We start from the raw sequence: 5,278 nt of genomic DNA, 5'->3' as shown, positions 1-5,278 counted from the left end.
CGAAGCAAATATCGTCCGATCACCAACAATTTGCGCACGTTTGAATCCACTTAGCTCCGACATTTTGCATCACTACTACGCTGATCAGGTAGAACATTATGACCGTCCACCTAATAGCCGGTATTTTCACCGTTGCCACCGATAACAGCTGCGACGTTTCGTGGCATGGAAGAAATGAGGTCTTTATAGGTCGCTGGAAGGAACTAGCACCACACCTGCACACACAAGTCACCTAATTCCCGTAAATTACGGAGAGGACGGCGTGAACTCTGACGCCACGTTCAATCACGTCCCAGATGTGTTCGATCTTGTTCAGATCTGGCAAGTTGGGGGACCAGCACATCAACTGTAAATCGCGCTGTGTCCCTCGAACGACTACATCACACTTCTGGCTTTGTGACACATTCTGTCTTCAGGCCACAAGTGGCCCATCGTGTCATACTCAGCGGAGGATGCTGATAAGAAGAGCATGTGGTTAGCACACCGATCTCCCGGTGGTTATTATGGTTTTCTTTGACCGGAGCCGCTACTATTCGGTCGAGTAGCTCCTCGATTGGCATCACGAAGCTGAGTGCACCCTGAAAAAGAGCAACAGCGCGTGGCGGCCCGAATGGTCACCCATCCAAGTGCTGGCCACGTCCAACAGCGCTTAACTTCGGTGATCTGACGGGAACCGGTGTAGCCACTGCGGCAAGGCCCTTGCCTCTGGCTTTGTGACATGGCGCATTATCTTGCTGAAAAATTCCACTGCCGTCGGGAAACATGACCGTCATGAAGGGGTGTCAGTGGTCTGCAATCAGCCTACGACACGCCATGGCCGTCACGGTGCCTTGCACGACCTTCATTGGACCTATGGATAGTCAAGTTGATGTTACCTAGTGCATGATGGAGCCGCTGCCAGCCTGTTTCCATCCTGCAGTACAGGTGTCAAGCAGCTGTGTCCCTGTAAAACGAAGGATTCGCGTCCTTCCATCGACATGATAAAGAAGGTATCGGGATTCATCAGACCATACAACGCTCTGCCACTGCGCCAGCGTCCTGCCCATTGCAGTCGTATCTGATGATCTCGTGGTGTTAACATTGGCACATGCATGGGTCGTCGGCTGCAGAGGTCCACCGTTTGGAGTTTTCCTCTCCCTGTGCGTTCAGAGCACCTGTACTCTACCCAGCATTAAATTTATGAAGTTAGTTCCGCCACAGTTCGCCGCCTGTCCTGTTTGACCAGTGCGCCCAGTCTACTACATAATGGGCGGCCGCCCAACCTCACGATGCCTGGTGTGGTGTCACCTCGGTTTCGCCATGTGTTGAAGACACTCACCACAGCGCTCCTTGAACACAAGTCGTGCAGTTTCCGAAATGCTCCTGCCGAGCCTCCAGGCCATCACAATCTGTGATCGGTCAAACTCAGATAGATCGCACGCCTTCCCAGTTTTACACACGGACAGCGCGCTCGCTGGTGCCACATGCACCGTGCGTGGGTCTCACTACCAGCTACTCCTCGCCAGGTGAAGCTCATATCGTCCGGACGACATTAAATCGATAGTAGGTCGTGGGTCATAATATTCTGGCCGATCAATGTACACAGAACCCTGTGAGGTGCTGTTAGTGGTCAATGGTCAAGTGCAACAGTTTAGCCTGCAGGCATGGCTGGGATCTACGTTTCTGGCCGTGTTTGCATATTTTTGTCCTGTTCTTGACGGGTAGCCTGGTGTGTATCGGGGAGCAAACACGACTGATGGTACACGTGGTACAGCGCTATTGTTGGCTCAATCTGAGACTGTGACCCCTGACGAAAGGCGACACGTTTCCAGGGCAGGTCTGTGCAGCGACCCGACACCACACGCTGGAAGTGCGGTGTCCGGGTCCCGAGCGCTCGACCGCAGACGTGTTCGTGACAAAGTGGGTTACACTTCACGGGCCGTCGCGTAGCGTATGAAACACGACCGCCGCCGGCGAGACCGCAACTACAGCTGCCTCGGCCGCAAAGCGAGTCCAAGGCCGGCGGAACTCGTGACACTAATACCTCTGTCTGTGCAGCGGCTATCTCAGCGCGCAAGATAGTAATGAGAGCAAAGTGATTCCGAGGGCCGAGTTCCCGCGTTTTATTCGGTGGACGTCAGGAAAGCAATGAGCAGACGTAAAACTGACGCCTGGTTTTGGATGATTCGTGATAAATTGTGCAACTTAAGTGTACAGCTTTTGGTTTTATGTGGCAAGAGATATCTAACAAAAGGCGAAGGAATCCTTAGGGAAATTGACTATTATTTCGATTTGTGATTACTGAACGATCTCAACTGCTTTTGGAACCTACTGTACCAATCGAAGGGTACAGCCATACAGACTTTCAATCATAATAGCACATAATTTAACATGACCAAGCTACCTGATACAAATGTGTGTGTGTGTGTGTGTGTGCGGGGGGGGGGGGGGGGGTGCGTACATGCAAGTTACGCGTGTGTGAATGCGGAAAGCAATCAAATAAAAGATCCCAATACCCTAACGCAGCTTTAGACATAAGCGGACATGTCAAATTAACTGTATGATACAATTCTTTCGATCTTAAGCGAAACAGAAACAGTGGTTATGCATTGACTTAACGCTGCTTTAGATATAAGCGGAAAGGTCAAATTGATTGCATAATACAATTCTTTCGATCTTAAGTGAAACAGAAACAGTGGTTATGCATTGACTTCTGGCATGGGGCAAGAGGTCTTTGGTTATACGGGAGTCCAATATCTCATACCCTTGTACTATATACAAAGTGATTCAGCTGTGCCCACCGCTGTCGTTTTGTGCAATCAGCAATTTTATATCTGGCATTCGAAAACCACGTGCGAGATTTTCGTACTCTGTTGCTCGCTACGCGCAAACTTAATCGTACGGAAAAAGTGAGCGGAACCTTTTTTGTAGGGAATGTATGCAGCTAAATTTTGTACCGAGATACGTCTTCGTTAGAGACCGTAATTTTCGAGTTATTCAAGAAAAATGCACAAACTTGACCTTCAAACCCAACCCCACATCCACATTCAGCCCCTACAATCAGGATTGTTAGTACGTTGTTCGTGGCACTCCATCCTACCACTGCACAAAAATTTGCGTCTGCACGAATTATTTCCTACATTCGTCTTCTTTTGGTTTTTCATTAACTGGGCTCATTACGCTACCGGATTTGTCGAACACTTACAAATTGCAAAACTGACGTTTGCGTAAATTTTTACTAAAAATTTTGTGGCCTTTAACAGCATAAAAACACTTATTACTACGAAACTGCTATTCTTGTATAAGGGTTATGTTTGAATCGAACTGTCACCTTCATTAGTTTTAACGCTACGTTTACCAATGTTGTTTTCACTTCATTACACTCATTGGTACGTTTAAATTAATAATGTTGACGAAACAGCCGACTCTGCTTGTGGCGTGTAAGACCGATCAGAAGAGACCAAGGAAGTTCGAGTATCGGGAATAGTTCGCGCCGTCGGAAATTTTTGTACATTTGGTAAGACGAAGTGCCACGAACAAGATACTAGAAATCCTGACTGATCAGTGATGAGTTTGCGACTGGAGGTGCCTTTGAAGATCGCATTTGTACGTTTTTATTAACTAACTCGAAAACCGTCGGCTCCTGCTACACTGTATCCAAGTATAAAATTCAAGCCGGTCGGTGTGGCCAAGCGGTTCTAGGCGCTTCAGTCTGGAACCGCGCGATCGCTACGATCGCAGGTTCGAATCCTGCCTCGGGCGTGGATGTCCTTAGGTTAGTTAGGTTTAAGTAGGTCTAAGTTCTAGGGGACTGGTGACCTCAGATGTTAAGTCCCGTAGTGCTCAGAGCCATTTGAACCATTTGAACAAAATTTAACTAATTTAAGGGCCTTGTTCATCTTTTTTTTTAGGACCAATAGTTTGCGCGTAGCCAGCGAGAGAATATGAAACTCTCACGCGGTGGCTTTTGGAGGCCAGACGTAACATTGCGGGTTGCATAAATCGAAAGCGGTTGGGGCAGCTGAACCAGCCTGCATTGATTGAACGGAACACACTCATTAAAACAGCGCTACCTCACAGTTTTTAGGCACTGAGGCAATACATCGTACAAGTTAAAAAAAGAAAAGTGCGCTCTCCAGACTCATAAAGAACAGTAAAGGTATAAGTTTCTGAGGAGGCTCTTAGTTACACTATATCTTTCAGAGAAATGACCCACTACGGTAATAGATTGCAAGTAAAATAGAAAGAATGCTACCACACACACAATAATATCACCGGTTAAAAATCAGAAGAGGAAGATTATCGGTGAATTCAAATATAAATTATGTATAGAGCATAGCCTAATCAATTGAGTGCCATAAGATATAGGTCGTGTGGATTCTCAGAAAACTAAACATCCCAAAATTGAGCGATTAAACCCGCAATCTGTAGAATAGCAAGCAAAATCCTTTTTGCACTTTTTTAGCAGCCCTGTCTTAAACCGTTTCTAATCCGACCTCTTCGTTCTTGGTTTTCCATTCGTATTGGCCCTCTTGGTTCATGTAGATATTACATAATATCGTCTTTCCCTGTAGCTTACTGCTACTTTCCTGAGAATTTTGAACATCTGGCACCTTTGCGCACTGTCGAACTATTCTTTTTTTATGTAACTGAACAAATGTTGGTGTCTTGATTTTTCTCAAGTATTGATTACATTATCAAGCGCAACGTCAAAACTGCCTCTTTGGAGCTCTCACTTTCCTAATTGGTTCAAACGGCTCTGAGCACTATGGGACTTAACTTCTGAGACCTAACTAACCTAAGGACATCACACACATCCATGCCCGAGGCAGGATTCGAACCTGCAACCGTAGCGGTCGCGCGGTTCCAGACTGTAGCGCCTAGAACCGCTCCGCCACCTCGGCCGGCTCAATTTTCCTAAAGTCAGTCTGATCGTCATGAAACAGATTTTCAGTTTGATTTTCCATTCTTTTGTATATTGTTCTTGTCAGCAACTTCGATGCATGAGTTGTTAAGTTGCCCTTTCTACACTCCTGGAAATGGAAAAAAGAACACATTGACACCGGTGTGTCAGACCTACCATACTTGCTCCGGACACTGCGAGAGGGCTGTACAAGCAATGATCACACGCACGGCACAGCGGACACACCAGGAACCGCGGTATTGGCCGTCGAATGGCGCTAGCTGCGCAGCATTTGTGCACCGCCGCCGTCAGTGTCAGCCAGTTTGCCGTGGCATACGGAGCTCCATCGCAGTCTTTAACACTGGTAGCATGCCGCGACAGCGTGGACGTGAACCG

The 5,278-nt window shown here is 47.3% G+C and overlaps 1 pseudogene; it reads right to left on the bottom strand.

The window, feature by feature from the left end:
- Positions 1–586: 586 nt before the first annotated feature.
- LOC126337298 (5S ribosomal RNA) lies at positions 587–704 on the bottom strand (annotated as a pseudogene).
- Between the last annotated feature and the right edge of the window lie 4,574 nt (positions 705–5,278).

This window comes from Schistocerca gregaria, chromosome 2, assembly GCF_023897955.1.
Source record: "Schistocerca gregaria isolate iqSchGreg1 chromosome 2, iqSchGreg1.2, whole genome shotgun sequence".
In the NCBI taxonomy this organism is placed as follows: domain Eukaryota; kingdom Metazoa; phylum Arthropoda; class Insecta; order Orthoptera; family Acrididae; genus Schistocerca; species Schistocerca gregaria.
This window is presented reverse-complemented; position numbering and strand designations above follow the sequence as displayed.